We start from the raw sequence: 23305 nt of genomic DNA on the forward strand, positions 1-23305 counted from the left end.
TATTGGTATCTGACTCCCAAAAGTTGGTATCACCAATTTTATCAAGGTCTGGCAACCTGGACTTTCCAGTGACATCATAGAGATGGTGTCCCTCGAAGGTGCAGCAGTTCCTTTTCTAGATTGTAAATCTGCAGATCGATAATTCTGCCATTTTCATTTCATTTCCTGAAAGTCAGGGTCAGCTTATAAAAAGTTGTTAATGTGTTAAATGTGAAATGTCAACCCTTAATCTAAACTTTTCCTATTCAGAACATTAAATGAAGGCTCCATTGGGTTTTATGGTGGCTTTCTGATTTTGGCAGTCCTTCCAAGAAGGGAGTTTGAAAGTTCTGGTATAGTGTTAACACCTGCCTACCCATTTGCCTACATGAAATACCATGATTGTTTATGAAGAGTATTTTTAATAAATCTGGGTACAGTTTGACTTGGGGAAAAAATACTATCATTTTCTATGTGTCCCATTACATGAAATCTCTAGGAAGGTACTAGCTAAAAGGTCTAGTCAGAAATGCAGATGATCTCCCTGAGAGAAGACATTTAAAAGAACCTTGCCTCACTTTCAGACTTCTTTGGTAAAACTCAGTCTTACCTGCAAAGGTTGAAAATTCAGAGAGGAGGAAGATTGAAACCATGGGGAGGCCTGAGCTAGAGGTTTCTTAAGGAATGTAGTAAATCCTGTTTCGCTTCACCATTAGTTTTAAGAGCAATCTCAAGGTAGATTGATAGAAGAGTTGGAAGGAAAAGGAAAATAAAGAGCCTCCAGCATTTAGTTAAGAAAGAAATGGAGAACGAATATGGAAAGTTGGCCTAAATCTGGAAAATGACTCTGGAGACTTAAAAATTAGCTCCCAAGTTAACCATCTCCCCAGACAAAAAAATCAGACCCATCAGATTACTCTTGGAAAGAGACATCTGAAGGATGTCTGAAGGTGGGAGATTTTTTGAATAATCCTAATAGAGGCATGCATAAAGTGACTCAGAATAAGTAATCTGTATTAACAGTTTATTCTTGGTTATTCACGTTAATGAATGGATAGCAGACTGATTAAAAAACTGAAAATAGAAATAGTACTTTACAGCTATAGAAAATTGCTTGTTTTTCACATTTCAGTTTTTAATTTGTTTTATATGAAGTTGTTTGTATTCCTTAAATATATTTCAGTGAACTGATGAAGTACTCCTGGATAATGTCCAATATTCAGTGAAATTGTAATCATGGGATTAAAAACCTTACTCCCCTCCCCAAATAAATCATGTGTGTGCAGATAATGGAGATAACTTTGATTTCATACAAGACTTTCTTTAACACTTATTGTTTTATAATTAATAGAACATCTGTACTACCAAATTTGCTGATATTTTAAGCCCCTGTGCTGCCATAAATTCTTAGAATACACTGGGAAGGCATAGACCCAGCCTGTCTGCCCATAATTGGGCTCAGAGCAAAATCCCTCAGGTAATATCTTTCAAAATATTTCTGCTCACAGTCTCTGTGGCATTTGATGAGTCAATTTGAGTTGTGGCTTCCACAGATTTCAAGACTATAAGGAGAGCAGCATATGTCTATATATTTATATAATCATTGTTCTAGGCAGAACAAATTGCTTTTCACAATTCTCCATAAAAGACTTATTTTCAATACTCCAGCAAATTTCATTTGACATAGATTATAACATAGCCTTTCTGGGACATTTTTACCTCTTCTTACATTATCAAACATTAAGTGAATTAAGAATGAATCAAATCAATTATATTTTGAGGTTTCATGATATTAAAATGTATTGCCTTTTGAAAAATACATAGTTTCTATGGATAGCTTCCAACTTAACTCAATATGATAAATATATAGCAACATCCTCCATCAGTGCTTATTTAGTTAGCATTTATTATGTACTAGCTAGTGTGCTAGCAATTGCCTTAACTCTCATTAGATTCTTCAATATAGATTATTTTAATTTTAACAGATAAACTATGTAAAAGCGTATGAGATATTGTAAATTACAAGAATAAGATTTGTACATAAAAGTGTAATAAAAGGGCTGAGGATATAACTCAGTAGTAGAGCACTTCCTAGCATGTACAAAGTCCTGGGTTCAATTCCCAGTACCGCCAGAAAATAAATAAATAAATAAAAAGTAATAAGGAGAAAAATGTACATTTCAAGAATAGAAATGATAGTGAATCTATTCTTAGGAAATTTTCTGGCAAGAATTTAGAGTTCAAATGTACTCTCCCCTGTCATTTAGTATGTTCTCTGTCCTTAGTAAAAAAATACAATTGCTCTCTAACTACTTCATAATTTGTAGAGAAGATTATAATATATTGTTAACTAATTTCCCTAGGAATGGGTGGCAGATAGAATAATTTCACAAAAATGACAAGAGTTGATTATGTTATGTGACATAGCAAATTAGAATTAATATTCCACCTGGAATTAAGGTGGTTAACCAACTGACTTTAAATGGGAAGAGTAACCTGGATTATCCAGGTGAAGCCAATGAAATCTCATGGGTTTAAACAGGGAATAGTGAGGCTGAAGAGTCGAAATCAGAGAGATGGCATCTTGAGGAAGATGGCCATTACTAGCTTTCTGACACTGCTAGCTTTGCTGACACCTGAATTTTAGCCCAGCTATCAGGCTTACCAAACCGTAAAACAGTATGTAAAGACATGTTTTTTGTTTGTGGTGCTGGGGATCAAACCCAGGGCCTTGTGCATGCAAGGTAAGCACTCTACCGACTGAGCTATTTCCCCAGCCCAAGACATGTTATTTTAAGTCACTAAGTTTGTGATAACTTGTTAGAAAAGCAATAAGAAACTAATACACTGGTTTCCAATATGTCATTTTGTGAATTCAACATGTAGTAAAATATTGATGTTATTGAATATATTGCACACTACTGTCCTAATATATATTAAACTAAACCAACAATCACATTTTTTTCCTTAAAGGAAAAATAATAGGGGAATGTAACTCAGTAGTACAGTGCTTCCCTAGCAGGCATAAAGCCCTGGGTTCAATTCCCAGCACTACAAAGAATAAAAAGAAGAAGGAGGAGGAAAATAAGAAGATGATAGAAGAAGGATTATAGCATAAAAAGATAAAATCTATGATAATAAAAAGCATAATATTGCAAACCCAAGGGTAGTGATTCTCAAACATTATGGCCTCGGAATCCCTTTGCACCCTTAAAAAATATTGTGTGTCTCAAAGATCCTTTGTTTAAGTAGATTACAGCTCCCAATTATTTACCTGATTAAATATGAAAATTTGGAGACTTTTCAACACGAGGACACATTCCATTAGCTGTCAGAGCAGATGGTTTTTTATTTTGTTTGTTTTTTAATTTCAAGGCAGGTACTCACTAAATTGTTCAAGCTGATGTGAAACTGGGGATCTTCCTACCTCATCCTCCCAGTTTCCAAGTTGCTTTGATTAGAGGCATGTGCCACCACTCTGGCCACTTCCTGGACCTTTCAAAAGGTACAAGCACCCTCCAGAGACCCTAAAATCACGCTTCCTACCACCGAAAACTAAAATATATTTTTTCAATTTAAAAAATTCTTGGTACTGGGATTGAACCTAAGGGTGCTGTGCTACCTTCCCAATCCAGGCCTTTTTATTTTTATTTTGGGGCAGATTCACACTAAATTGTCCAGGCTGGCTTCAAACTTGAGCTCCTCCTTCCTCAGCCTCCCAAGCTGTTGAGATTATAGTTGTGCACTATCCCCTGGTTATTGTTGATCTTAAATGAAAAAAGTTCCAACACCTTGCTATCAAATATGATGTTTACTTAAGGTTTCTTTTTAAAAATTTTTCTGGTGCTGTGGATTGAACACAGAGGCACTTACCACTGAGCTACATCTTCAGTCCCTTTAATTTTTAAATTTTAAGACAGTCTTGCTAAATTGTCCAGGCTGCTCTGGAACTTTGAATCCTCCCAATTCAGCCTTCTGAGTCACTCGACTTAAAAGCATGCACCACTGTACCTGGCTTAATTCACTCCCTACTCCCACCACAGGGGATGGAACTTGGGGCCTCATGAAGGTTCTTGTAAGAGACTGTAGAACATTAAAGAAATTTCTTCCTATTCTTAGACTGTTATGAGTCAATGAGATTGCTACAAGATGGTGAACTGTATGCTTTTCTGCATTTGTTGGTAAAAATTTCCTCTTTATTCTGTGAATCAGAAAACTTCCTGTAAAGGACTAGATAGTAAATATGTTAGGTTTTGTAGGCTATGCAGGCCCTGCTATAATTATGCAGCTTTGCCATTTTAGCAGGAAAGCAATGATAGACAATTCAAAGAAGAATAGGCATGACTGTGCTCCAATAAAACATTATTTACAAGAACAGGCAAAGCAATGGGCCAGATTTGGTCCCTGAGCAGTACTTTGCCAGCTTCTGCTTTATTCTGTTAATGTGGTGTTTTAGTCAGCTTTTTTGTGGCAGTGACTAAAAGACCTGACAAGAACAATTTTAGAGGAGGAAAAGTTTACTTGAGGGCTCACAATTTCAGAGGTCTCAGTTCATAGAAGCCGGTTCCATTCCTTAGGAATGATGCAGAACATCATGGTGGAGAAGAGAAACAGAGGGAAGCAGCTCACATGATGATCAGACAGCAGAGACTCCACTTGCCAGATACAGAATATATACCCTAAAGCCACGCCCCCAATGCCCCACCTCCTCCAGCCACACCCTACCTGCCTTCAGTTTCCAGTTAATGCCAGCATAGAATTAATTCAGATTGAATTAACGCTGTCATAACCTGATCATTTCTCCTTCTTGCATTGTCTCACACATGCACTTTTGGGGGAACGCCTCAAATTCAAAATATAACTTGTGGTAAGTTACATTCATTGATTAATCCATGGAATAAATTCAACTTGTGATACACATATATATTTGTACATTGCTTGTTTCTATTTGTTATTTTGCTTAGAATTTTTATATGCATTCATGAGTGAAAGTAGTCTGGAATTTTCCTCTCCTATACCAGGTTTTGTTAAGGTTACACTGCTTCATAAAACAAGCATGGAAGAAGTCTTTTTCTATTCTCTTGATGAATTTGAATAAGATTGGTGTTGTTTCTTAAAAGTTTTATAGGATTCAGAAGTGATGATATTCCTAGGTCAAGAGTTTCTTTAAGGTAGTATTTTTATTTATGGATTTAACAGATTTGAGACAGAGACATATCTTACCACCCTCACTTTGTGTCAGTTTTTTGATGCTTTTCTAAGAATTTATTCATTTCATCTAAAGTTTCCAGTTTATTGTCATTAAGTTAAAAAAAGGTTTTCTTGTAATTATTATTCATGCCTACTTTCATTACTATTATTCATACCTACTTTATTTTCTTGATTTGGTTTCCCAGTATTTATTAATTTTATTAGCTTTTTCAATAACCCAACTTTTAGCTTTCTTTATTTTCTTTTTTTTTAAATATATTTAGTTGTGGATTGACACAATATCTTTATTTATTAATTTTTATGTGGTGCTGAGAATCAAACCCAGTACCTCACACATGCCAGGCAAGCACTCTACCACTGAGCTATAGCCCCGGCCCCTATTTTTATCTTTCTTATTTTTACCTTCCACTTTCTTTGATTTAAATATGCTGTTTTAAAAAATATAACATCTTGGGGCTGGGGAGATAGCTCAGCTGGTAGAGTGCAAGGGCCCTGAGTTCGATCCCCAGTACCGAAAAAAAAAAAAAAAAAAATATATATATATATATATATATATATCACATCTTGACACGGATTCTTAAGTAACTGATCTTCAGTCTTTTTTCTTTTCTAATGTGTAAATGTAATGCTATCACCACCATCCTCCAATATTATTTTGCTCTAACACAAAAGTTTTAATATATTATGTTTTTGTATGATTCAGTTAAAAAAAGTATTTACTAATTTCCATTGTTAATTTCTCTTAGATTCACGATTTTGAAGACGATTTTAAAATTTTTCAATACATGGGGCTGGGGTTGCAGCTCAGTGGTAGAGTGCTTGCCTGGCACGTGTGACACACTGGGCTCAATTCTCAGCACTGCATATAAACAAATAAATAAAATAAAGGTCCACTAACAACTAAAAAAAAATTTAAATTTTTTTTTCAAAATGTGGTGTTTTCTACTTATGTTGTTATTACTAATTTTGGCTTAATTTCAGTAGTGGCAGAGAAAATACTTTGTATGCTTCTAATCTTTTGAGATTTGTCAAACTTTCCTCATAACCTATCATACAGCCAATTTTTGTAAATATTTCGTGTTTATTCAAAATGTAAATGAAGTCTGCAGTTGTTTGATACCCTTATAAATAAATATATGTAGTGTGTACAAATATGATAAGAAAGACATTGACAGAGATAGCATGCCAAATTTATTACTCATGTTGTTTGAATAGTATTTATTGTTTTGTTTGGTCTTATTTTATCAATTACCAAGAAAAAAACTATTGAAATTTCCAACGATAATTTGTAGTATTGGGTACAAATTTGGAATTGTTAGATCTTCCAGGTAGCTTAGACCTTTCATTATTACTAAATATTCCTCAATATCTCTTGCTATACTTTTTTCTAATTTGGTACTCAGGATTGGATCCACTGAACTACATACCCAGACCTTTTTTTTTTTTTTTTTTTTTTTTTTTTTTTTGAAACAGGTTCTTTCCAAATTGCCCAGGGTGGCCTCTAAATTGTGATCCTCCTGTCTCAGTCTCCTGAGTTGGCAGGATTACAGGCATGTTAAAGTGCACTGCCAAGCCCCTGTCTTAAAATCAAAAATAAAATGGGCTGGGGATGTAGCTCAGTGGTAGGGTGCCCATGGGTTCAATCCCCAGTACTGTGAGGTGATTATAAATTTGATCTTTTTTTTTTTTAATTTTAATTTATTTTTATTGTGAACAAATGGGATACATGTTGTTACTGTTTGTACATGAAGTAATAGCATACCATTGTGGAATCATACATTTACATAGGGTAATGATGTTTGATTCATTCTGTTAGTTTTTCCTTCCCCCCACCCCTCCCACCCCTCTTTTCCCTCTATACAGTCCCTCCTTCCTCCATTCTTGCCCCCCTCCCACCCCCCATTATGTGTCATCATCTGCTTATCAGTGAGATCATTCATCCTTTGGTTTTTTGAGATTGGCTTATCTCACTTAACATGATATTCTCCAATTTCATCCATTTGCCTGCAAATGCCATAATTTTATTATTCTTTATGGCTGAGTAATATTCCATTGTATATATATACCCCAGTTTCTTTATCCATTCATCAATCGAAGGGCATCTAGGTTGGTTCCACAGTCTGGCTATTGTGAACTGAGCAGCTATGAACATTGATGTGGCTGTATCTCTGTAGTATGCTGATTTTAAGTCCTTTGGGTATAGGCCAAAGAGTGGGATAGCTGGGTCAAATGGTGGTTCCATTCCAAGTTTTCTAAGGAATTTCCACACTACTTTCCAGAGTGGCTGCACTAATTTGCAGCCCCACCAGCAATGTATGAGTGTACCTTTTTCCCTCTCCACCACCTATTATTGCTTGTACTCTTGATAATCGCCATTCTAATTGGGGTGAGATGGAATCTTAGTGTAGTTTTGATTTTCATTTCTCTTATTACTAAAGATGGTGAACATTTTTTCATATGTTTGTTGATTGCTTGTAGATCTTATTCTGTGAAGTGTCTGTTCATTTCCTTAGCCCATTTATTGATTCGGTTATTTGTATTCTTGGTGTAGAGTTCTTTGAGTTCTTTATATATTCTGGAAATTAGGGCTCTATCTGAAGTATGAGTGGCAAAGATTTTCTCCCACTCTGTAGGCTCTCTCTTCGCATTGCTGATAGTATCCTTTGCTGAGAGAAAGCTATTTATTTTGAATCTATCCCAGTTATTGATTCTTGCTTTTATTTCTTGTACTATGGGAGTCCTGTTAAGGAAGTCTGATCCTAAGCCAACATGTTGAAGATTTGGACCTACTTTTTCTTCTATAAGATGGAGGGTCTCTGGTCTGATTTCAAGATCCTTGATCCATTGTGAGTTGAGTTTTGTGCAGGGTGAGAGATAAGGGTTTAGTTTCATTCTGCTGCATATGGATTTCCAGTTTTCCCAACACCATTTGTTGAAGAGGCTCTCTTTTCTCCATTACATATTTTTGGCACCTTTGTCTAGTATGAGAAAACTGTATTTATTTGGGTTTGTGTCCGTGTCCTCTATTCTGAACCATTGATCTACCTGTCTATTTTGGTGCCAATACCATGCCGTTTTTGTTACTATTGCTTTGTAGTATAGTTGAAGTTCTGGTATTGCGATATCCCCTTCTTCATTCTTCCTGCTAAGGATTGCTTTAGCTGTTCTGGGTTTCTTGTTCTTCCAGATGAATTTCATGATTGCCTGCTCTATTTCTGTAAGGTACATCATTGGGATTTTATAAATTTGATCTTTTAACACTGTGCAACCATGAAAGGAAAATAAGGACAATTTAACTTCATTCACACTCTTTCCCAAGTTATATTTTGTCATTGATTTTAATACTCCATCTTTATAAATGTATAAGGGATTATAATTATTTTAGTTAATATTTTTTTTAATTTAGACATGTACTTAACCTTAATGATCTTCATTTTCTCCTGCATCTCCAAACTTCCACCTTTGATCATTTTCTTCTATCTGAAGAACATTAGTATTTTCTTTAACCAGGGTCCAACTAATGTTTTCTTTGCATGAAAAATAATTTAATTTACCTTCAATTTTGAAGGGCATTTTTCAATAGATACGGAAAGAATAACAAGCTTGCATTTATTTTCCTTTAGCATTTTGAAGATAGAATCCTGTATGTCATTATAGAAATAAATCAGTTGATGATCAATTATTGTGCATTGGTTATTTGTCGATTTTCCCCCCTTTGGATAACTTTAAATTTTCTCGCTGTAAATTTTTAGTTTATAGGTTTATTATGGTTTTTTAAGTGTGAATTTTATCCTGCTCAGTGTTCTGTTTTTCCTAAATCTTTTATTTCTTTTGTTAATATTGAAAAATTCCAAACCAAGTATCTTTATATATTACTTTGACCTTTATCTTCTATCCTTCTGGCATCCCAGCTATATGTACCTTAGATTTTTCAACATATCCAGGATGTTTTTTTCAGTGTTCTCTATCCTTTAATCTGTGCTTTAATACAGATTTTTCTTCTTATACTCTCTTATAATTCACACTTCTCTCTTCAACTAGGTCCAACCTACTTTTAAATTCATTCATTGAGCTCTTAATTTTAGCTAATGTAGTTTTCATTTTTACAATTTCCAATTGACACTTTATTAATAGTTCTAGTTCCTGCTTAAAAAAAAAAAAAAATCTCAATCAGGTCAGACATAGTGGCACACACCTATACTTCCAATTACTCAAGAGTCTTAGGCAGAATGATCACAAGTTAGAGGCACCCTGGGCAATTTAGCAAGAACCTGTATCAAAATAAAGACTGAAAAAGGATTTGTCTTGGTGGCACAAGCCTGTAATCCCAGCTTCTCAGGAGGCTGAGGCAGAAGGATCCCACATTTGAAGCTAGCCTTGTCAATTTAGGAAGACCCGGTCTCAAAACGAACAAAAATAAATAAAAAGGGCTAGGGATGTAGCTCAGTGGTAGACTGCTAATGGGGGTGGAAAAAAACATAAAAAAGGATTTGGAATCTAGCTCAGAGGTAGAGCAACACTGGGCTTTTTTTTTTTTTTTTTTTTTTTTGGTGCTGGGGATTGAACCCAGGGCCTTAGTGCTTACAAGGCAAGCACTCTACCAACTGAGCTATCTCCCCAACCCCAACTAGGTTTGATCCCTAGTACCAAGAAAACAAAACAAAAACATATAACAAACCCCTCAATCTAGCCTTTCATCTCTTGATTGTAATTATCTTATTTGTTTTAAAAATCTGTATCTGAGCCAGGTGTAGAAGCTCATGCCTGTAATTCCAGTGATTTGGGAGGATCACAAATTCAAAGCCAACTTCAGCAATTTGAAACCCTGCCTCAAAATTAAAAATTAAAAGGGATGAAGATGTGGCTCAGTGGTTAAGTCCCCTTGGTTCAATCTCTGGTACAAAAAAAAATCTGTATTTGATAACTGTAATCTGGATCTTATATTAGCCTGTTTCTATTGCCTATTGTTTATCTTGTTTGGTCCACTTTTTCTTTAAGTGCGCATGGTTATTTTTGATTGAGCACAGAATACTGCATATAAAACATGCAACAGTACAACAATTATATGCAGCTCTACAAGACATTTTCTTTCTATGCAGAGAATTTACTTCTGCTGCTGGTAGGTACCTACTCACTAAGCATACTAGAAATGATTTATTCCAGGACTTCCAACACTTTGCCTTTTTAAAAATTACTGAAGACCCCAGAGTCTTTTCTAAATGTGGGTTATGTCTATCGATATTTACCATATTAGAAATTAAAAGAAACTTTACTTTTATTAGTTCATGAAAAACAATAAATTCATTACATATTCACACAGTTAACACAGTTCTATGATAATTGCATTTTCCAAATTAAAAAAAAAGAATGACATTGAAAGTTTTGTGTATATGTGTGTGTGTGTGTGTATATGTGTGACTAACCTAGGATCTTGCAATATTCTAGGTAAGCTCTCTACTACTGCGCTATATCCCCAGTCCTGCGAGTCTCTTCAATATCTAGCTCAATCAAATACAGCTTTATTCTCATATCTGCTTCTATATTCAAACTGTTGTAATATGTTATTTTGGTTGAAATATAGGGAGAAAAATCTAACCTCACAAAGATATATATTAGAACAGAAAAGACAATTATTTAAATAGTCTTTTTAGATTACTTCAAAGCAAGTATACAATGATTTAGTTTCCTAAAAATTAGTTGAAATATGTAATCTAAAATCCTATTAATTAACTTCCAGTACTCTTTTACATGAGAATCCATTGGTCTATTTGAATATTAGTTCTAAGGCCTGGGGATCTGGCTCAGTGGTAGAGCGCTTGCCTAGCGGGCACTAAGGCCCTGGGTTTGATCCCTACCACCACACAAACACACACACACACACACACACACACACACACACAATCCTTTGAATATTGCTTTTACTTAGGCATAACTGCGCATACTTCAGTTTCTGGAAAATACTGGCTCACAAAGTTATAAATACATTATATCTTGCAAATCTAGTACATCAAAAAAATCACATTTGTTAATATCACCATCAATCTTATCAGTAGCCTTTAATCACTGGGAAACTTAAATTCATAGTGATCAAAGTCTTCAAAAATCTCAATTTTGCTTGAAAGCTTGAATTTTTATCTTTAGAAACAGATCTGTTGTTTTTCTTGAAGAGACAGGCTCACTTTGTTCATCTTCGAATGTCTGCCTAAATATGTAACTCTGAATAACCACAGTTTGTCAGTCATTCTTTCAAGTATGAAAGATGTTCCATGAGAAAGGGAGCTAATTCAGCCGGCAACTAAAAGATTGACACAGGTGCTTTGTTTCAAGCTAACCATCTTACTTTGAAGGCAGAAGGGCTTTATGCGTACTTCTGTCTGTCATTCTAAATAGTAAGAAGATAAGTATTCAAGTCAAAAACAAAATAACTATTTAACACTTTTTAAATCACATTGTAAAATGAAAGTGGCTATTTCCCACCCATGAGCACTTAGGTATAAAGAATACAGAACTAGAATAAGTTTGGTGCTACCGCCTTGATTCAGCTAAAGCTCCAGTAGTTTCACCCACCTTTGCTTTGGCACTGTCATCACAAATATTCAAGAAATGAAAAGCTAAATACTGTCTTTTTTTACTTTTTTTTCATTGTAAACAAATGGGGTACAACTTGTTTCTCTGTACAGGAAGTAGAGGCATACCATTTGTGTAATTATACATTTACATAGGATAATGGTGTTTAATTCATTCTGTTTTTTTTCCTTCCTCCCACCTCTCCCACCCCTCTTTTCCCTCTATACAGTCACTCCTTCCTCCATTCTTGTCTCCCTACCACCCCCAATTATGTATCATCATTGGCTTATCAGTGAGATCATTCGTCCTATGGTTTTTTGAGATTGGCTTATCACATTTAGCATGATATTCTCCAATTTCATCCATTTGCCTGCAAATGCCATGATTTTATTATTCTTTATGCCTGAGTAATATTCCATTGTATATATATACCACAGTTTCTTTATCCATTCATCAACTGAAGGACATCTAGGTTGGTTCCACAGTCTGGCTATTGTGAACTGAGCAGCTATGAACATTGATGTGGCTGCATCACTGTAGTATGCTGATTTTAAGTCCTTTGGGTATAGGCCAAAGAGTGGGATAGCTGGGTCAAATGGTGGTTCCATTCCAAGTTTTCTAAGGAATTTCCACACTACTTTCCAGAGTGGCTGCACTAATTTGCAGCCCCACCAGCAATGTATGACTGTACCTTTCTCCCCACATCCTCTCCAACACCTATTGTTGCTTGTACTCTTAATAATCACCATTCTAATTGGGGTGAGATGGAATCTTGGGGTAGTTTTGATTTGTATTTCTCTTATTACTAGAGATGTTGACATTTTTTCATATATCTGTTGATTGCTTATACATCTTATTCTGTGAAGTGTCTGTTCATTTCCTTAGCCCATTTGTTGATTCGGTTATTTGTATTCTTGGTGTAGAGTTTTTTTAGTTCTATGTATATTCTGGAAATTTGTGCTGTATCTGAAGTATGAGTGGCAAAGATTTTCTCCCACTCTGAGGCTGTCTCTTCACATAGCTGATAGTTTCCTTTGCTGAGAGAAAGCTATTTAGTTTGAATCTATCCCAGTGGTTAATTCTAGCTTTTATTTCTTGTGCTATGGGAGTCCTGTTAAGGAAGTCTGATCCTAAGTCAACAAGTTGAAGGTTTGGACCTACTTTTTCTTCTATAAGATGCAGGGTCTCTGGTCTGATTTCAAGGTCCTTGATCCATTGTGAGTTGAGTTTTGTGCAGGGTGAGAGATAAGGGTTTAGTTTCATTCTGCTGCATATGGATTTCCAGTTTTCCCAGCACCATTTGTTGAAGAGGCTATCTTTTCTCCATTGCATATTTTTGGCCCCTTTGTCTAGTATGAGAAAATTGTATTTATTTGGGTTTGTGTCCGTGTCCTCTATTCTGTACCATTGATCTCCCTGTGTATTTTGGTACCAATACCATGCCATTTTTGTTACTATTGCTTTGTAGTATATTTGAAGTTCTGGTATTGCAATACCCCCTGCTTCACTCTTTCTGCTAAGGATTGCTTTAGCTGTTCTGGGTTTCTTGTTCTTCCAGATGAAGAACATGATTTCATGATTGCTTGCTCTTTTTCTGTGAGGTATGTCATTGGGATTTTAATTGGAATTGCATTGAATCTGTCTAGCACTTTTGGTAGTATGGCCATTTTGACAATATTAATTCTGCCTATCCAAGAACATGGGAGATCTTTCCAACTTCTAAGGTTTTCTTTAATTTCTTTCTTTAGTGTTCCGTAGTTCTCATTGTAGAGGGCTTTCACCACTTTGGTAGATTGATTCCCAAGTATTTTATTTTATTTTTTGAAGTTATTGAGAGTGGGGTAGTTTTCCTAATTTCTCTTTCTGAGGATTCATCACTTATGAATAAAAATGCATTAGATTTATGTGCATTGATCTTATATCCTGTACTTTACTGAATTTGCTTATGAGTTCCTTTTTTTTTCTTTTTTTTTTTTTTTTGCAGTACTGGGGATTGAACCCAGGGCCTTGTGGTTGTGAGGCAAGCACTCTACCAACTGAGCTATATCCCCAGCCCTCGCTTATGAGTTCTAAAAGTTTTCTGGTGGAATTTCCCAGTTCCTCTAAATATACAATCATGTCATCAGTAAATAGGGAAATTTTGATTTCTTCTTTCCCTATTCATATCCCTTTAATTTCATTGGTCTGTCTAATTGCTCTGGCTAGAGTTTCAAGGACAATGTTGAATAGAAGTGGTGAAAGAGGGCATCCCTCCTTGTTCCAGTTTTTAGGGGGAATACTTTCAGTTTTTCACCATTTAGAATGATATTGGCCATGGGCTTAGCATAGATAGCATTTACAATGTTAAGGAATGTTCCCACTATCCCTATTTTTTCCTAGTGTTTTGAGCATGAAGGGGTTCTGTATTTTATCAATGCTTTTTGTGCATCTATCGAAATAATCATGTGATTCTTGAATTTACACCTGTTGATATGGTGAATTACATTTATTGATTTCCAGATGTTGAACCAACCTTGCATTCCTGGGATAAAACTCACTTGATCGTGGTGCACTATCTTTTTAATATATTTTTGTATGCAATTTGCTAAAATTTTGTTAAGAATTTTCCCTCAATTTTCATTAAGGATTTGGTCTGAACTTTTCTTTCCTCAATGTGTCTCTGTCTGGTTTAAGTATCAGGATGATATTGGCTTCGTAGAATGAGTTTGGGAGGGTTCCCTCCTCTTCTATTTCATGGAATACTTTGAGGAGTATTGGAATGAGCTCTTCTTTAAAGGTTTTATAGAACTCGACTGAGAACCCATCTGGTCCCAGACTTTTCTTTGTTGGTAGGCTTTTGATGACTTCTTCTATTTCATTACTTGAAATCGACATATTTAAATTGTGTATGTCCTCCTGGTTAAGTTTAGGTAATTCATATGTCTCTAGAAACCTGTCAATGTCTTCGAGATTTTCTATTTTATTGGAGTATAGATTTTCAAAATAGCTTCTAATTATGTTTTGTATTTCAGTCATGTCTGTTGTGATATTTCCTTGTTCATTCCAAATTTTAGTAATTTGAGTTTCTCTCTCCTCTTTGTTAGTGTGGCTAAAGGTTTATCAATTTTGTTTATTTTTTAAAGAACCAACTATTTATTTTGTCGATTTTTTTCGATTGTTTTTGTTTCAATTTCATTGATTTCAGTTCTGATTTTAACTATTTTCTCTGTTCTACTACTTTTGGTGTTGCTCTGTTCTTCTTTTTCTAGGGCTTTGAGCTGTAGTGTTAGGTCATTTATTTGTTGAGTTTTACTTCTTTTATTGAATGTGCTCCATGAAATAAATTTTCCTTTAAGTACTGCTTTCATAGTGTCCCAGAGATTTTGATATGATGTATCTTTGTTCTCGCTTACCTCTAAGAATATTTTTATTTCCCCCTGATGTCTTCTGTTATCCATTCATCATTAAATAGCATATTATTTAATCTCCAGGTGTTGGAGTAGTTTGTTTTTCATTGTCATTTATTTCTAATTTCAATCCATTATGATCTGATAGAATATAAGTATCTCTATCTTCTTGTATTTTCTAACAGTAGCTTTGTGGCATAATATATGGTCTATTTTAGAAAAGGATCCATGTGCTGCTGAGAAGAAAGTGTATTTGCTCTTTGTTGGATGGTATATTCTATATATGTCCATTAAGTCTAGATTATTGATTGTGTTGTTGAGATCTATGATTTCTTTGTTCAATTTGGAAGATCTGTCCAGTGGTGAGAGAGGTGTGTTAAAATCACCTAGTATTATTGTGTTGTGGTCTATTTGATTTCTGGCATTGAGAAGGATTTGTTTGACGTACATGGATGGGCCACTGTTTGGGGCATAGATATTTATGATTGTTATGTCTTGCTGATTTATGCTTCCCTTAAGCAGTATGAAATATCTTTCTTTATCCCTTCTAACTTTGGCTTGAAGTTCACATTATCTGATATGCAGATGGATACTCCAGTTTTTTTGCCGAGTCCATGTGCATGGTATGTTTTTCCCCATCCTTTCCCTTAGTCTGTGGGTATCTCTTTCTATGAGATGAGTCTCTTTCAGGCAGCATATTGTTGGATCTTTCTTTTTAATCCAATCTGTCAGTCTTTGTCTTTTGATTGATGTGTTCAGGTCATTAACATTCAGGGTTATTATTGAGATATGATTTGTATTCCCAGTCATTTGATTCATTTTTTTTTTCACATGACTTGGTTTCTCCTTTATTTGGCTATTCCTTTAGGGTAGTTCCTCCCTTTGCTGATTTACTCATTGTTTTTCATCTCTTCCTCATGGAATATTTTGCTGAGAATGTTCTGTAGTGCCGGCTTTCTTTTTGTAAATTCTTATAGCTTTTGTTTATCATGGAAGGATTTTATTTCGTCGTCAAATCTGAAGGTAAGTTTTGCTGGGTATAAGATTCTTGGTTGGCATCTGTTTTCTTTCAGGGCTTGGTAAATGTTGTTCCAGGCCCTTCTAGCTTTTAGGGTCTGGGTTGAAAAATCTGCTGATATCTGTATTGGTTTCCCCCTGAATATAATTTGATTTTTTTTCTCTCACAGCCTTTAAAATTCTGTTTTTATTTTGTATATTATTTTCATTATAATGTGCCTTGGTGTGGTCTGTTGTAATTTTGTATATTTGGAATCCTATAAGCCTCTTGTACTTGATTTTCCATTTCATTCTTTAGATTTGGGAAATTTTCTGATATTATTTCATTGAATAGATTGTTCATTCCTTTGGTTTGTTTCTCTGTACCTTCCTCAATCCCAATAATTCTTAAATTTGACCTTTTCATGATATCCCATAATTCTTGGTAGATTCTGTTTATGATTTCTTACCATCCTCTCTATTTGGTCAACTTCATTTTTAAGATTAAATATTTTGTCTTCAATGTCTGAGGTTCTGTCTTCCAGGTGTTCTATCCTATTGGTTTTGCTTTCTATGGACTTTTTAATTTGGTTTATTGTTTCCTTCATTTAAAGGATTTTTGTCTTTTTTTTTTTTTTTTTAGTATCTCTAAGTCTTTATTGAAATGATCTTTTTCTTCTCACATTTGCTCTTTTAACTGTCGATTGGTGTGATCATTTAAAGCCTGCATTTGCTCTTTCATCTCATCATTTGCTTCTCTGATCATTTTAATTATATACATTCTGAACTCTCTTTCTGACATTTCTTCTGCCATGCTGTCATTGGATATTATTGATGTAGCATCTAGGTTTGTTTGGGACATTTTCTTCCCTTGTTTTCTCATATTCCTCAGGTATCTACCCCTCTAGTAGTGAAACTCTGAGATATTGCAGATTTCCTCTATTGACTTATAGAGTCCCTGTAGATTTCCAATAACTCACCTCCTAGCCTTCAGTAGCCTGAAGTCTAGGAGGAACTTGATAATGCAGTGATACACAAGGAAGCTGCCCCTCTAGGGGTGGTGGTGTTCAGGTGGGGTATACTCCCTGCTAGTGGGCAGAGGTGCCTCAACTTGTTTACCAATGGTCAGCCAAAGGGGGACTAGACTGAGAGTTGGGGCTTGGCTAGTCTGGGCCTGTGTCTTTGGTTCTACCACCTGGTGGGGTAGACTCATCTGGTGGGGAAGTCTTGCTGGGCAGCTCTCCTTCAAGAAGTTCCCTTTATTCCAGAACTACTGCCTCTGCTCGGCAGCCCTCCTCTGTGATGTTCCCAGGGGTCCAGACCTACCTCCTGGGCTGGGGAGCCTGGCCCTGTGAGGGACTCTCTTGCTGAGCGGCCCTCCTCTGCAACATTCCCTGGGGAACAGACCTACTGCCTGGCAGGGAGCCTCATGCTGCACCAAAGTGTCCCGTTGGGCAGCCCTCCTCCGAGAAGCTGCCTGTGGTCCGGTCCTGCCACTCGTGCCTGGGACACTCACCTCTTGCTGGGTGGTCCTCCTCTACAATGCTCCCAGTTGTTTGGGTTCACGGCACCAGCAGGGGAGTCTCACTGGGCAACTCTACTCCACAAAGTTCCCTGTGTTCTGGGACTAATGCCCCATTCGGGGAGCCTCGCCCAGTGGGAGAGACTCACCTGGCATCTCTGAGTGGGTCCTCTTCTTGAATCCTGAGTCCTGACAAAGGGCCTCCAGTCTCCTGTAGGGGGTCTCAGGAAGGGAGCCACCCTTCTGATGATGATGACCATGCCCTCAGGAATAATTCAAAATGCCTGCATCAACCTCTAAAGAATCTGGGGAGCCCCAGCGAGGGTGCGCTGAGTCAGCACAGAGGCAAGTGCAGTGTCCCTCAGCAGTAGGTCGGCAGGCAGGCAGGCTCAGTGATGGCATCCAACCTCGGTGTGGGGATCGGGTGGGCTGTAAATACACTCTTAATATTATTATTATTATATTAACATTATGAAACCCTTGAAAGTTTTTTTGTGCTGCTCCAAAGATCTATGTTATAGTTGGTGACAAACACTGCTTTATTCCAATCAGGGATTGAGATGAATTTAAAACCTAGTTATCAGGCTCTGTGAGAAAATGATTTTTTAAGCTTTAAAACTTTATTTGAATATTGTAAAATTGTACATTCCAATAATTAAAATCTTTGAATAACCAAAAAGAAAAAACCCAAGGAATTCTGATTAGACTGCATTTTACAGCCTTCAGAATACCTGAACCAGTCTGGTTTTTATTCTGACTTTCAATATCATCCCACCCCATATGTTACTACACCAACATTCAAGTTGTTTCCTTTACCTGCCAGCTAGATAGGCATATGGGAGGAGCAGGCATGGTCTTCCTTGTCAGTAGTTCTGGATTTTTTTGTTTTTATGTGAAAAGGGGCAGACTTGATCCAAACTCTTTATATCTTACAAAGTTAAACAGTTAAAAGAAGTAAAATAAGAAAGCAATGCTCATACAGGGCATATTGGCAGTACAGGCCCCATTACAATTTGCCTGCTTGCTTCTCCTGGTCCATTGCTTCTTTTGAAGGATCTTCGTTTGTTTCTGTTTTTCAATTTTGACTTAAGAAATTTCTCAATCACAGTCATATGAAGTTTGTCAGATGTGGTTGCAGAGGAAGCAGAACAAGGTACGTAAGCAAGCAAGGTTTATGTAGTAGCCACAGCAGAATGTAGAATAGGTCTATTTCAACTTCACCTTTACTTCTAGCCTGTGGGATTATGGGTTCCAATAAAAAAGCTTAGATGTTTACCATAACATCTTGTCATGCTTTGAACACTCCAATCTTTTGTCTGTGAAAGATCTGCATTAGCCAGGTGCAGTGGGCACAAGGCTATAATCCCAGTAGCTCAGAAGGCTGAGGCAGGAGGATCATAAGTTCAAAGTCAGCCTCAACAATTGAGCAAGATCCTGTCTCAAAATAAAAAATGAAAAGCATTGGGGATGTGGTTCCGTGGTTAAGCATCCCTGGGTTCAATCCAGAGACACTTTAAAAAAAAGATCAGCTTTAACTTCTTAACTAGGCATCAGGAACAGGCAAATACTGCAAAGAAAATGTAAGTTTATACCTCTGGGTTTTCTTTCTCCTTTGAATATAAGCACCACAAATTCTCATTCCTTGTTAGCTCTTTAGGGACAACATATAGACTTGTTTTGTCCTTTTGCTTTTTGCGTGGGTGCCAGAGATTGAACCCAGAGGTGCTTAACCACTGAGCCACATCCCCCAGCCCTTTTTATTTTTTGCTGTGAGACAGGGTCTTGCTAATTTTCTTACAGCCTAGTTAGGTTGCTGACACTGGCTTTGAACTTGGGATCCTCCAGTCTCAGCCTCTCCAGAGGCTGGGATTACAGGCATGTGCCACTGTGGCCAGCAACACGGACTTTAAAGCATATTTTGTTCTATATTTCTAATTGTTCTTGGAAACCTCTAGGCATTAAAGTGTTTCTGATTGTTGTTTTTGTTAGTCTAAACTATGCTTGCTGTAAAAAATAAAGTAATATAGTTAAGCATAAACAGTTTAAATGGTAACTTCTCTGTTTACCATGTCTTTCTGTTCTCTTTACAATATCTGGCTTCCTGCAAAGAAAATCACTTTTGTCAATTTGGTGTATGTCCTTTCACTCTTTTCCCTACATATTTAGGACCATTACACTTGTATACACATATATTATTTTAAAAAGTATAAATGGATCCATGCTATAGCTTTATACTTCCAAATTTCTCTTTTACAGAGTAATCAACTTTTCAGTTAACTGAATGATAAATAATAATAGTTAACATTTTATAACTTACTCTGTCTCAAGAAGACCTGGGGGCATTAATGTATTATTTCCTTTATTCTTCACAACCACCTTGTGAAGTAGGTATTATATTCATTTTACAGATACAAAAACTAAGTTACTTTACCAACCTGTTATGGTCAGATATTAGGTGCCCCTCAAAAGCTCAAGTATGAGACAATGAAAGAAGGTTTGGAGTTAGAATGATTGGGTTATGAGAACCTTAATTCAATCAGCAAATTAATTGCCTGATAGGGATTAACTGGGTGGTAAATGGAGACAAGTAAGCTGTGGCTGGAGGAAGTGGGTCTCTGGGGCCATATCTTTGGGGTATATATTTTGTCCCTAAAGAATGGAGCTTACTTTCTTTCTACTTCCTGGTGTGATGTCCTGAGCTGCTTCCCTCCATCTCGTCCACCATAATGTTCTGCCTCACCTCAAGCCCCAAGGAACAGCCTTTTATGGACTGAGACCTCTGAAACTGTAAGCCCCTAAATAAACTTTTCCTCCTCTAATTGCTCTTGCAGGCCTTTTGGTTGCAGCAGTGAAAAAGATGACTTAAACACTACCCCAAACCACAAAGTTGTTAAACTGTAGTCTTGATGTGAAGCCTGAATGTGTGAATTAATCCTTGTCAGTATTTCTAAAATGTATGCTACAACACATTATAATATTCATAAAATTCCTTTCAATCAAAGTTATAAAAATCCTCTATACAAATGTCAATTTTCTGATTTTTACATTATACTATAAGCATATAATATGTCACCAACTGGGAGAACAAAATGAATAGTACAAAGACTCTGAACTATGTCCTTAACTTCTTGTGAGTGTACCATTTGAAAATAATACAAAGTCACAAACATTTACATAATGTATAATTCCATTTATATACATTTTTTGAAATGACAGCATTATAAAGGAGAACTTTCAGATTAGTGGTTGTCAGGGGTGGTAGAGGTAGAGAGATATGGTTTGTTTTCTAAGTGGACAGCACAAGGGATCTTTGTGGTCATCAAAGAGTTCTATATCTTGATGTGGCAGTGGTTTTACCACATGATAAATTACACAGAAACACACTTAGGAGCACATGTAAAATTGCTGAAATGTGAAAAGCTTCTATAGGTTGTACCAATGTCAGTTTCATGGCCTTGTTATTGTACTATAGGTATGTAAGGTATTACCATTGGATCAAACTAGGTGCAGAGTATAAGGAGACCTCTATTATTTTTCTATTATTTCAAGATAAAACACAAAAAGGGTTGGGTGTGGTGGCACATGCCTGTCATACCTACTGAGGCAGGAGGATCGAAAGTTCAAAGCCAGCTGCAGCAAAAGGGAGGCACTAAGCAACTCAGTGAGACCCTGTCTCTAAATAGAATACAAAATAGGACTGAGAATATGGTTCAGTGGTCGAATGTCCCCGAGTTCAATTCCTGGGTTTTCCACCCCCCACACACAAAAAAAACCAAAAAACAGAAAAAGGGTTTATTTAACAAGAATAATGAAACTTCTCAAAAAAATCTTCTGGAATAGAGATATTTGGACTAGACAGAGGGGAGTGAAGGCGGGGGGGAGAGGCCATGGGGTAAAAATGATAGTAGAATGAATAGGACATTATTGCCCTATGTGCATATATGATTACATAACCTGTGTAACTCTACATCATGTACAACCAGATGAATGAGAAGTTATACTCCTTTTATGTATGCTGTGTCAAAATGTATTCTACTGTCATACATAACTAATTAGAACAAATAAAAATATATTAAAAAAACATCTGGCAAATGATAGTTTATCATAATATGGTAACCACAGAATAAATTGTATTGTTGGAAATTATTGTTTTCCTCAGTAGAACCAAACTTTTCAAGAGTTTTACACACTAAAGAAAAGGGACTCTTTTTTTCAGGTAGCTGGGAAGGTGGCAGACATTTGGACCCAGTGTGCTTATCAAAAGCAGTTGAGCATCTTTCGAAACAAGAAGGTCCTGCTGGGAGGAACTGGTTAGGAGAAGCCTCTCAATACCACAAGAATATTAGTCTGGGATTCAAGACACCCAAAGAGGCCATTTAGGACACCTACATTAACAAGAATGTTCCTTCACTGGTAACATTTTCATCCAAGGGCGGATCCTGTCTGGGTACGGTGACCAATATGAAGATGCAGAGGACCACTGTAATCCTCTGGGACTATCTCCATTACATCTGTAAGTACAATCACTGAGAAAAGCACCATAAGAACATGTCTGTGCACCTGCCTTGCTGATTAGGGATGTCCAGATTGGTGACATTATCACATTGGTCAAGTGCAGGCCCCTGAACAAGATAGTGCACTTCCATGTGCACATGGTCATCAAGGCTGCTGGCACCAAGAAACAATTCCAGAAGTTCTGAGATTGGATGCCTGCCCATTCTCCAAAATGAATTAACTTATTTTCCAATTAAAAAAAAAAAAAGAATGAGAAGAGGAATGAATACAAATTGATCTCAAGAGTCAACTAAATTTTAGGTTTTTAGAATTAAGAAAAATGACTTTCCTCTCTTGTGAATAATTTTTCTTTCTTCTTCTTCTCCTTTTTTTTTTCTTTTCTTTCTCTTTTGGTTCCAGTATTGTACACAGGGGTGCTTAACCACTGAGCCACATCCTCAGACCTTTTTATTTTGAGACAGTGTTTCACTAAGTTGCTTAAAGCCTTGCTAAGTTGCTGAGGCTGGCATTGAAATTAAGGTACTCCTGCCTCAGTCTCTCAAAGTTGCTGGCATTACAGGCATGCACCACCATGCCTGGCTCTTTTTCTTAAGTTAAAGTTGATTTCACCAAATTTAAGATCCTGTCCATTAGAAAACAATATCTAATAAATAATACAGGGGAAGTAAAAATGGCCAAACTTACCTGGGTATTAGTACCTACCTGGAATCACTTCTGCTATGCACATTTAATGTTCTAACCTTGGAACATTTTGCTGAGGAATTTTTTAATATTCTCATGTTATTGATAAAGACAACAGAGTTGTTTTCCCAAGTAGTAATGTTTTACCATGTAATACAGATATAGCTAAAATTTCAGAAGTCATTCAAGTCACATCTTTGGATTTTTAAATTTTTCTTCAATTAAAACAGTATTATCTTAATTCCTGTCATTAGCATTAGTTTGATGGACAATTTGCTCTAGTTAATGGACCATTTGCTCATAGGATCTATTTTGCTCACATGGCACAAATAAAAAATTAAAAAAAGCATAACAACACTATTTTGAAAATTATCATTTCTTTTCTTGAGTTCAAGTGACAAAAGATAACCAGAGAAAGAAAGAAGGGGGTTAAAACAAACAAACAAAC

The 23305-nt window shown here is 36.2% G+C and overlaps 1 protein-coding gene and 1 pseudogene across 2 annotated transcripts in view; both read left to right on the forward strand.

Annotated features, from left to right (window-relative positions):
- The window catches only part of PSMA8 (proteasome 20S subunit alpha 8), an 88820-nt gene that overhangs the window by 2383 nt on the left and 63132 nt on the right, over positions 1-23305 (forward strand). The gene's annotated exons all lie outside the window — the stretch shown is intronic.
- On the forward strand, positions 18788-22361 carry LOC306642635 (small ribosomal subunit protein uS17-like; annotated as a pseudogene). The gene is made up of 2 exons: positions 18788-18814; positions 21878-22361. The product of its transcript is annotated as a small ribosomal subunit protein uS17-like (transcript).

Source organism: Sciurus vulgaris (genome assembly GCF_902686455.1).
Source record: "Sciurus vulgaris genome assembly, chromosome: 13".
Lineage (NCBI taxonomy): Eukaryota > Metazoa > Chordata > Mammalia > Rodentia > Sciuridae > Sciurus > Sciurus vulgaris.